We start from the raw sequence: 12,191 nt of genomic DNA on the forward strand, positions 1-12,191 counted from the left end.
GCTGGCTGGCTGGCTACTTGTCCTAGTCTATTCTTTTCTACAGGCAAAGCTTTGTTCATGGCTATGCACATTTTAAGTGCTAGCATAGCTGTTTCAGTAGTACTTTAGTTAAGTAGAAACTTTAACTTTGTAGGAAACATATTAGAAACACATAGGAAGCATTTGCATAATATTTATATAAATAATACATATAAATAATCTTACATGCATCTGAATAATAGGAATTTACTTCAGTTAATGTAAATAATAGTTTTCCAGCAAGTGCAGTAGTATTCAAAGGAACCTGTAAAACAGAAAACAACAGGTATTGATGGAGTTAAGATAATAATGGCCAGGTAATGAATGAGGCTCTATCTAAACTAGATTTTTAGTTTTTCAAAAGCTACAGACTCTAATTAAGTGCATAAGAATGCCTAGAGAAGTGATTTAGGTGAATTAGGCTCAAGCACACTGGATTTTTGCATGGTCTTAGTCTACCCATATGAAAAAAACAAAGCAGATACAGCCAGTGAAATAGGAAGAAGATAGATATGATCAAAGCACATTTCTTCCCTCTTTCAGGAGAGAGGAGGTAGGAAGAGAGTTTGAAAACCTTTACAAGGAGATTACCAAGTCCCATAGGTCTGGAACATTTGTGATTTTATCCTTATTGGCTTTGAAACATGAAAAAAATACATTGTGCTGTGGTTTGTGTGCATGTGTTTTTAATATACTGTTTCAGCACTGCTGCAAATTTACATTATCCCACGTACCAAAACTGAGGTGTCCCAGTGTAACTAATGCTGCTGGTAAACAGAACCTTGGAAAGAAAAATAAAAACTCTAAGAGAAGAACTGTTTTTACCAGTTTAAAGTATAAGTCACACCTCATTTGGAGACAAAACCAGAGCCTTCTGGCAGCTGTCTCAGGCGTGAAGCCATTTTGTGCAGCAAACTGGAGAGCTTTTGGTATTCCCCATTTCCCTCGAACCTTTGCTTTGGTTCTCTGGGATAGCATTGCATGGCAATATAATACATGAACTTTCTCAGCTTCTAATAGATAGTCCAACTGTTTGTCCCTCACAGTAAATCAGTCATGCCAGCCAAAGAACAGCAAACACTCTTGCCAACTCCCCAGCAGGCAGCAAAATTCGTATTTTGATTCAGTTATGGTTTCAGTGATCTTTGCTCCCACCTGGTGTCTCTAATGACAGCTTCTTTGCAGAAGATGGAGACAGCAATATGATTCTAGGCTTTAGCCTTAAATTATTTTTTAAAACCTCATGAAGTTACAGAGGACTGATTTACTCTGAAGGGAATTCTGATAAACCCTCTCCGCAGAAATGAGAAAAAGCATCGCAATGGGAATAGCAGCAGTTATAACAGTGATGCAAATAGGAGGATTGTGCACAGGAAACTGCCGTGCAGCCACTCCTGGGGCAGAGCACAGCAGGCTTGTTCCATCCCCTGTGCTGCACAACTTGTATTTAAAAATAGGCAAGCAGGAAACAGTGTTTTCAACTGGAAGTGTGAGAACATTATGCCATCAGTGTAGCCTTGCAGTTTGGCTTTCAACAAAGGTGTTAATGTTGGCAGAAGGCAGCTTAGGTCTCTGTTAACTTTCTCCATTTTGTCCCTCAGAAATCCCTGGCAGGATAACTTTGCAGTCAGAGCTGTCGTGCTGTGGAGCTAAGCAGTGGGAGCAGGACTAAGTCAACCTAGATGAATCCTACATATACAGCAGCACTATTTTATCTTTTTTTCTGGTGTACAGCTGGGTGAAGGGATCCACGCTGGTCTTCACTACCTTCACAACCCTGAAGATTTTGTTTCTTAGGAAGATATTATCTAGCTATCTGTATTTTGATTCTTATGTCATTCCTGATTTCGGTGAGATTTTGCCTGGATAGAGTTGTAATAGCATTGGCAAAATCATCTGAAAGGAGAGATTTGTACGAGTAGAAGTCGGGAAACCTACGTCACTTATATGGATAGAGTGCATGGGGCAGACACCCTGAGTCACTTATGTGGTGGATAAAGAGTGGAACAGCATGGAGATATCCTGGGGTGCTTATGGGGAACTGAAGGAATGATGTAAAAGGTACACAAATAGGGTCTTTTCTATTTTTTATATTCACTCACTGAGTCCTCTAAGGGTTTGGTAAGAATCTGGAGGTCAGGTCTTAAAAGAGCAGCAACTAAGCATGCATTTATTCCCCAATGCTTCATCCATTGTTAAAAACATCCCCTTACACCTGTTTTTCTGCTCAATTCAATACAACATTGCAGAGCAAAATAATTGGGAAGTTGGCTGTTTGTGTCAAGAACGTTTGGGTAAATATTAGCTCAGAAGCCTCAGTTTCAAGCTTGAATATCTATTCCTTCAAATCACAAGCTCCCAATCTCAAAGCATCAATTTTAAAGAAGGCTTCTTCTTTCCTAAGAAATATATTTGGTTTAGTTTTCTCTCTTCCATTGAACTCTTTTGAAACAGATCATGAAAGAACAGAGGCCCCATCTCACCTCTGTAAGCATTAAATACTTCATATACTTTCCATAAAACAAGAATTGTTGAAGACTCTTATTCACAGTTTTTCCTCCTTGACCTGCCTCTCTCCCATTGATAACAAATCTGCCACACTCTATGTTTGGGTTTTATGAAACACTTTGGGACACTTTAAAATGAAATTCATAATAAAAATGAAATTCTTCATAAAAATGAAAATCATTGTTATTGTAAAAACATTCCAGCCCACGGTGCCATGGAACATTCTCAGGAATGGCATTCCTTCAAACTGGGATTTGAAATCTACCACACACAATTTAGTTTGAATCAAATGGCACTATGAATTTAGTCACTTGGTAGAAGTCGGGGAAAATATTACTTAATCTTATTTATGTAGGGGTTCCTGGTTATGCAGCAATTCTTTCCCATTTCTTAGTTCCCTGCCCCTCTTGGGGAGCCTGTAATGCTTCAGCCTCCTATTGAGCTTGAAATAGGTCTTTTTGCTGCTGCAATGCGTGAAGCAGCCAACAGAGTCTGCCTAAAGTTAGTATAGGATATTCCAGGAACTGCTAGAAGCACCCAGGAAAAGTGAATAGCATCCACAGCATGAGATATCTGCTTCAGTAGGTCTGAATTTAGTTCCCTTCTGGTACAATGAATTAATAGTAATGTGGCCTGTTAATTCAGATCTTAAGTGATTTTGCTTGGAAAGAGTATTTTTCCCTTTAAAAGCAACACCACCGTTCTTTCAGGTTGAGAGGACAGTTTGAATCAAAATTGCAGGTATATGTGGTGCACGTGAAAGGCGACAATTCACCACCTTGCAAAAGAGAAATTCTCTGTTGATAAACTACCCAATAGTGTTCTAAGTTGTTTGTTATTAGGACAGCCTGAGATACACAACAGCTACCTAGCACAGATCTCACAAGGATCCATGGGACTTCTTTTTACTTTGTCAAGGAGACAAGTTAGATTAATGGCACATACTTGCAAAAAGACTTAGTGGGTTTTTTTTACTGATGTGCTCTTCCAGCAACACATACTTTGCTCCATTTTACTTCAACAGAGTCCGTATAAGACAGAATATATCACAGAATTGCTAAGTTGGAAAAGACCTTTAAGATCATAGAGTCCAACCATAAACCTGACACTATCTGTCTATTCAGAGAATCTCACTCTAAGTAGCTATTTATTTATTTATTTATTTAATCCATGCAGGGTTTTATCATAGCGATGACACATCTTATTAGCAAGTTTGACTCATGAACCTACTCCCTTCCCATTTGTGATCACATGTTATCTCACTGGCAACTGTAGCAATTGCGATATTAGGCACCAATTTAGAGTTTTTAGAGTTTTTAGTAGCACTTGACATCTGGAATAAGGTCAAGGAACAACAGCACACAGCCCATTGACCCATTATAATAACTGAAAAGTGATTTATAGACCACAATTGATCCATGTGCCACAGTCTAAGAGTTCTGATTTAAAAAAAAATACTGGACAATCATTATTAAATTTTTTTCATTCCCAAACAGAAGACTCCAAAGAATAAAGTAGCAATAGCCTCTCACAGACTATTAGAAACTTCCTAATGAGGTTGGTAGATATGGTACAAAGAGGCATACTGAACTGTTTTTGTAGAGGCAAATAGAAGTCAAACAAGTCTTTTGGCCTTTAAAGTGATTCCAACAACCAGTCACTGATGATTGCAATATATGCAGGTTTTCTGCTCCTTTTCCCCACATGACATAAAGGTGTTTTCCCCTTTGAAAAAAAGACCCTTTTCCACAGTCATATTCCTCAGCAGAAAGAAAAGACAGTCTGATACCCAAGGTTGTCTTTACTTGAAGATCATCGCTTAGGAGCTTTAGGAGACAGAAGATGGCCTGCAAAGAAAGAACATTTCTTTGTACCTATTGTTTCATGTGTTTGTGTGCTTTGAGGGATGAAGTTAGATATAAAAACTATCAAGTGAAACATATTCTGATTTCTCTGTATGCTTTCCTCAGAAGATGCACCAATGACTTAGAATCCTGTTGTATGGAGCATAAGACCATACAGGGTCAGAGCCAGCAATCAACCAGTCCAATACCACATCTCCAGAAGAAGACAACAGTCTTACCTCATACCAACATGTTCTGGTAATGCTACTTTGTCAGAGTGGCTGACTCTGACACTAACAGGAAAAGATGTCCTTGGATGGAAGCGGGTAAGCCATTTGAGTAGCTGGGAGTGGAATTTGACTCAGGAAATTTACATAACATTTCCAGCCTGTGATGTGGCAGAGCAATGCACTCTCACTCAACCCTTAAAAAGAAAAGCAGAAGACAATATCAGATGTTGAGGAAAGAGTGACAGAACAGGATAAGTACCACAACAGAAGTGTAAATATTTTGCTAGACTGCAGTACTCTATGGCTTAAGCATATCCTAAGCTAAATGTGATATCTTTATTTCTACTAGCCTTCAATGGATTTTTTCCCCCTGTGAATTTGGGAATTAGGCTTAGGAAATGCAAGAAGTACCTGGCACTGGAAGTTTTTAGAAGCAGAGATTTTTCTCTTTTCTTGTAAAAATGCTTGAATTAAATGGGAATTAACAGGTGAAAGAGAAAAAGCACAAATCATTTGGAACAGTCAAATATAGTTTTATAGCATTTTTCATGTAAAAAGTTCAAAGATATATTCAACAGAAGCATTTCTTATTATCGCTACTGTGCAGACAGGCAAAACAAAACCCATAAATATACAGATACTGACCAGAAGACGTGTAACTCCCAAATAATAGATTTAGACATTTATTTCGGAACTCAACAAGTAGAATTTTTCAGATTAATAAAAAAAACACTAAAGAATAATCCTAATATTTCAAAGTTTATGGTGATAGTGAGGAAGCCAGGAATGCTTCCCACGTCTGCCTGCGTCTACTTAGCCAAACAGAAACCACCACTGCTTAATGCTTTCCTCATTTTCATGCAAAGTAAATCCAGACATGCAACATGGGAAGCAGCCACTGTGTTTTCTAGCAGAGCCCAGTCTGGACTACTGGAGACTGAGGCTGAGGAGTTGTTACTGGTTTGCAGTGCAAGCACAGCTACAGGGAGCAAAACCGGTTGCGAATTCTCAGCAGTAAATATTTGTGGCCAGAAAATGGGAAGGGAGGGGAAACTTTGACGTTGTTTACAAAGATTTCATTGTATTATTTTTAAATGAAATACTTCCTTCAAATAGTGATAAAATAGTTCAGAAAAAAAAAATTAGCCTTTTCAATTTAAAGCACCATTTTTTCATCACCTTTCTTTTAAGAAAAATGGCTCAGCCTTGAAAAGGAGACAGCTTGAAAAAATACGTGTTTTTTAAAATAAAATTTTTTGCTTTGGTTTTGTTTTAACTATGAAACTGTTTTTGAAGATCTGCTTGAGATTTTTCCCAATGCTGGGGCTTGATCACTGAATCAAAAGACCTCACCTTATTGTTTGTCTAGTTATGTTAATGAGTCCCAGCCCAATGAGCTAACCTTTAAATCACACAACCTCTTCATTAGTCTCTCAGAATGCTGTAAAACCTTTAATTCTTTTGCCTCTGAAAGATTCTCTTAGCAGAACTTGAAAGCAAGTCTTTTTATCTCAGATACAATCAAAATTTTAATTATTTTCTCAAGTACTTGTCCCTGTCGTGTACGTAACGGGAAATATCAGCAGGAAAACAATTTGATAGACACTAATGTTGCATGTTCACCAGTTCACCAAATTACACCAACGATGTTATCACAACGGGCATGAATGGCTGTGGCCGGACAGCAAACTGAGGACACCTAATGTGGTTTAATTAGGACAGCATTATACAGAGAATTAATACAGTCGTAAATGAGGGTTAGGGTGTCATTCAGCGAGTCATGTAAGAACTTTGCTTTGTTGCTGGACTTTCACACACTTTTATATGCGTTTATGCATTCAAAGGTTTTTAAGAACTAGGACTAATAAAAATCCAGTTATCTAAAAAAAATATCATGGCTAAAAATCCATGTCGTTTTGTAGTTTTATCTTATTTTCTAGCTGCTTACTGGTGGCATTTTAAAGCATTGCATTTAAATCTCGTGTTTCACTTATGTAAAAAAATTTCTCGAGACTTGGCAATACTGTTGACTTTTCGTTGTGCAAGGTGAAGCAGAAAAGTAAAAGTTTTTGCTTTGTCTCCCTTTCACTCCTGAAGTGTTCTTCTGCAGGTAAACTATAAAAAATTCCATCAATGAGGACCACAGTGCACAGTGGTTGGTATTGGTGATAAAGATTACATCTTTAAAAAACAGAAGATATAAGATACACCATTATTCCAGGAACTTTAAGAGCAAGGAAGCAGAAATGAGCTTTCAGTATAGATGTTTTGTGATTTTTTTTTTTTTATTCCTGCTGAACAGCAATTGTGCGTTTCTCTTCTTTTCCTCTCACTCTCTGTTTTGTTTTTTAATACTGTTTTATAGACAAGACTTGAGAAAGTTTTCTCAACTTGTGATTACTTTAGTTTAAAGTGTGGATGACTGGCATCCCAAGCATTTCTGCAGTCCTGAAGCTCTTTCAAAATTCCATCCACACACATCCTTGCAATGATAAAACAGAAAGTCTATAAAAATATGAAGAAAGGGACAAAACTAAACCTTTAGCTTCCTGTGGGTTGGTATTTTTTGTTGTTTTTGCTACAAAGCTGTAATTGGCCTAGTGAGATCTGATAAATGTCTTATTATAAACTTGAACATCAACTGATGGTGAAAAAAAATATGATGGAACTTGTGACTGAGAGAAAAGTAAAAGGGTATAAATGACTGGCAGTTCCCATTTCTTTACAAGTGTTACATTTCAGTCCCCTGCCACTACCACATGTTTCCTGTTCACAGATAATTTGTACAACATATTTTATCATTCAGTTTTAGACACAGTTGAAAGGCTTTTGCCTAAGGCTTGGAACACTTTGAAAATTGTATACCATTTGCAAGGCTTTCTTCTGCTTCACTGTGCAATTAGGTGACTGCCTTTCTGCAGACACTGGATTTATCATATGTGGAATTGGGTTTTTTCACCAAGGTGAACTGAGAACAAAAATGCAAGTAGCTTTTCAGTAACCCACAGACAAGGGATTAGTGTGCCAGTACAAAGCTTGTAGACTGCCTGTCAGTCCCAAACTGGACGCAGTTCCCTCACAGAAGGAGTATTGTAAGCCACAAAATTTCGTACAAAAATACTCTCAGTCTCCTTGCTCTTGACATACCATGCCTGTATGTTATTCAAACGTCTAAGGTGCAAGAAAGTCATCTAATCAAAATACACTTTTTTTTTCTTAATTTTCTAATACTACTCTTTATGACATTGTTGGGTTTTTTTTCCTCCCCCCTCCCTCACCACCCCCTGCTCCGTCTTGACTAAACTTTGTTCTCTCCCAAAGAAGTGTGAAGATACTGATGTGCTAAGAGCTTCCCCTGCTGGAAGTTCCTAGCAAAAGGTGCTGTAGCCAAGTAGGGATGGATCTGGGACTAGCTCCCAGTTCAGCTAATTTATGTGCTCAGTTCCTGTTGAACAGAGAGTACATAATGTGACTTGAGATGCTGATTAAATTTCATGTGTATTTCTATGTTCTAAATAAACCAAATTTTAAAGTCAGATTTGAGCGATGGTAGCTTGCAACCCCCATTACGGCAACTTGTATTTTTCCACTGAATTCTGTGAGGAAGAGAGATAAAATCAGCCCTTTTGTATAATGTATCTATGTGCTTTTACAAGACCATTTTCCCTTCCAGTAGAGGATGTGGGCAATTTCTTAATAAGTAAAGTTTATCTGTCAGAAACATATCATTGTTTAATGAGAATAGAATTGTGAAATCATTATTTGCTTTCAGTTGCAGACATCCTACTTATGGAAACAGTCAGTGTGTAAGTGTGTAAGTGAGCTGCAAGGAGCACTGGTACCGTATAGTATAATTCCATCAGAAAAAATGGCATTTCCTCAGACTAAGTGTCTCTCTCAAGCAATAAATGCCAAATTATGTCAATTACCTCCTCTGAGAACTTTGAAAAAGCTGTACTTCTGAGATCAAAACTAGTAGAATTTCAATCTAATTAAAGATTTAGCTATCCATATCAGAAATATCTGGCTACAAATTCTTCAGCATCTTGAAAAGCAGGCAAAATACTATTGCTTGAATAGTTTATGCGCAATAATATACTTCTGATAGACTGTGTTGGAAACATGGCCTCTGTTTCCTTGCACAGTATGACCTAGCATGCAGGATTGTTTGGGACACTCTGTAGAGTCTATTTGCCTTTGCATAGGCTGATGTGACTTTGGAGCAAGCGGCTTCCATGCTCATTTCCCATCTCTGTTGATTTTGTCTAGTTAGATTTTAAGGGTGGGCTTTGGGCATAGATTGACTCTCAATATATGGTTTCTAAACTCCCTTTGCTCTGAGGCGGGTGATGCAGTGGCTACATGAGCATGGTATTGCACTGTTGATGGTGTGCCCTGACCTGCAAGGACTTTCAGTAAGATTGCAGCTATCTAAGAGGTTATTTAGGAGTTTTTCTTCTGCCAAAGCACCTCTTCCCCCACCTGGGGACATATTTTGCAACCTACTGAAATGCAGATATTTGGGACAGTATAAGAGAAATGTTACCTTCTCTGATTGTAGCCTAAAGAGGGCCAAGTCACAGTAGAGCTGGCTTAGTGTGTCTGCGAATCAGCGAATATTTGGAGAGCTCCAAAGCTCCCACCATCTGTACACATGCAAATACACAAGTAGATGGAAAACTTCCAAAGGAAGTTCCCGTTCAGTTTCCATGAAATCCCCCAGCCAGTAACTAGAGCTTGGGAACAGAGAATTCCCTTGAGATCCTCTACCTGGCTTCATTTAATTCAATGCCTAGAAGAAGACCCAAAGAGGCTGCAAAAAAAAACATTGGGTCAAGGGATTTCCCATGTATATAATGGTAAACTCAAACTGACCTCCTTTTTTTCACAGCATCCTTTGTGCCTTGTCCAAGATGGACAATATGGTTTGCCAACGCAGAGGCAGCATATACTGTAAACAATGACAAGGATAAAGCTAAATATTATGCATATTCATGGCGTGCAATCCTAAACACAAACAGCCTTATTGAATAAAACAGAAAATTCTTTTTTAAAAAACTAAGGAGCTGCTGAGAATTTTTAACCCTTTCTTTTCTCAGTTGTGCAATTTGCAACAGCACACAATTTCACTTTGTATATTATGAGCAAGCACACTTTAGGTAGAGCCTTCTTTTTAGTACCACTTAGCTGCATGATAATTTCATTGACTAGTTTCTCAGTGGAGTTCATCAGTAATGACTCATTTCAAGTTTCCAGAAGGCAGTGGTACAATTACTCAGTATGTACACTTTAGCTCATCTGTAACTTTTCTGATCAGCCCATCTGACGTAAGTTTCATTTCCTTTTATTCGTACTGATGGGGCAAGTAGATGTTCATTCTCCTCTTACTTTATCCAAATTCCTAATGGTGTAGCATAGGACATATTTCCAAATTATTATGCTATCATTTACGTGCTTCCTTGCCAAATATAGTTAAGATGAAAACTAGTTTTTTCTTATAAAAATCAGATCTCCATCCTGAAGGATAAACACAAAAAAATCTGTTAATATCCTGACCTGATAGGACTAGCTTCCAGAAGGGTAATAAAACCATAACCATAACCCTATAGAGACCAGCTCAACCCAAACCACAATTTTCTTGAAACTGTTACTCCCAAGTGGCAGTGTACCAAGGCAAGCTAGGATACTTCTTTCCATTGTGAGAAAACATCCACTTATTTCTGAAGCAATGACCTGGGATGTAACTTATGAGGAAGTGAAATCTGTCTTAGATTGATTGACAATAAAAATTAATTCTGTGGCATACATTTTTTTCGTTATGCTCTGTTTTCCTTTCATTTGAAAAGCAAAATATTATAGTTTTCATTTTTATAGAAGTATTGCTTTTCATCATTTTCCTAGTATGAACCTTCTGCATTCAGCACAGTGTGAAATACAGCACTAAAGTTCAGCAACTGGCATCTGTTGTTCCTGTTTTTTTTCTGGATACTAAGCAGCATAAAGTATATGATGAAATCCTCAGAACTTACTCGTTAAAACAAATGGGCATACATACTCAAAATTCTGGTTATTTAAAATACTAATCTGTGAATAAAACAGTTTATATCTAAATTCTATGTGCACCCACAGAGAAGTGATGTTTTGCCATTGTCTACTTGTATAATTATTTACATTTGCTTGAAATATTCACATATTAATTCTGAAATTAGTTTCTGTCTTGCTGATGCATGAATATTTAAAGATAAAGATTATAATTTTTGCTATTGCTTTATTATTATTAATGCTCAACTATTAATAATACATTATTGAAATGATACTGTTTGGTCACAGTAGACAGAGGAATTGACAAAAGAACAAGTTGTAAAATAAGTAACAAGAGTGTAGAGGCAGGGGAAACTCTGAGTAGTTCATATAAACCTGGACTATGAATACCCTGACAGACAAACCATTTCTTAATATGTGCATGGATGATTTCTGAATCTGGGATCTGCCTGCAAGTTAAACAATAGGCTGGAACTCACAAAAGAAAAATGAAGGCTAAACCAGAAATTAGTTAAATAAGTGCCTTAGCAGAAACACAAAATGTTATTTGAACATATATTCTGTCTGACCACAGATAATTAGTGGCAGCTAAGAGGGCATTTTACAATGGATAAGGATCAAGCATCCCAGGCATGTTTCAGAGCTACGAGATTACATATGCTCTGCACTTATAAAATGTCAGCTCGGAGATGTATTTTTCATAGGTATTGCAGAAACATATGTAAAACCAGCAAAATATAACCCATAATTAACTGGGAAGTTTTATTTTGTGTGCCTGTACTACCATAAATGTTTTGGATCCTGATCTGTACTGGTCACACCGAGGCATTTAGGGATTTGCACATTACTTAAATTCCAGTTTTTATTTACATAAACACAGACAGCATTGGAACAGTCCCACGTCCAGAATACAGCATTGGTTCAATTCCCACAAGCAGAAGTTTTGAAGCAGCTAAATACCCAGTAGCCATAGGGAGGATTGCAGAGAGGAAGGCAATTCCTTCTATCCAGACCTGGTCCTCTGGAACCTCCCCAGTCCAGAGATCAGAGCTGCTGTCTTCTGACTTGTCTGGGATGGGATTCATCCTAATGAAAAATAACTAATGAAAAATCAGCTAAATATTCACACTTAGAGTTTTTGATTAGACTGAATTGTTGCTTTCTAGCCAACCCCACTGGAGTATGCTGAAATGCTTATGTGTGGGTTGAAATTTTCCATTGCTGAGGTCAAAATCAGATTTATGCTGTTTTCCTATCTACATCTTTCAATGTCTGAATGAGCTGGTTTAATTTCACAATAACACATTAGCTAACTGCTGTAGGAGAAACTGATTTAAAGCTGTCAGAACCAGTGCCTACACTGTTTCCCGTTGTTGTAAGTGAACACATGTGAGGTAAGAAACAACTGAGCCTGCAGTCACTAAGGTAAACCTCAGCTGTTCCTGGGCTAACAGAGCTACAGAAATTCAGACTAATCCATGTAATTCAGAAAATGACAGCAGCCTCGCTTCTCACAGGTTCGATTGTGTCAGGTAGGCACAGTTTGGCA

General features: G+C 37.7%; 1 long non-coding RNA gene across 3 annotated transcripts in view; it reads left to right on the top strand.

Annotated features, from left to right (window-relative positions):
* The first annotated feature begins 12,057 nt into the window (after nt 1-12,057).
* LOC128850943 (uncharacterized) overlaps nt 12,058-12,191 on the top strand; it is a 29,647-nt gene continuing 29,513 nt past the window's right edge. For all 3 annotated transcript variants that reach the window (XR_008448204.1, XR_008448205.1, XR_008448203.1), the window contains exon 1: nt 12,058-12,174. This is a non-coding gene — a long non-coding RNA (uncharacterized LOC128850943). The remainder of the gene's footprint in view (nt 12,175-12,191) is intronic.

The sequence above is a fragment of the Cuculus canorus genome, chromosome 1 (assembly GCF_017976375.1).
Source record: "Cuculus canorus isolate bCucCan1 chromosome 1, bCucCan1.pri, whole genome shotgun sequence".
NCBI lineage: Eukaryota > Metazoa > Chordata > Aves > Cuculiformes > Cuculidae > Cuculus > Cuculus canorus.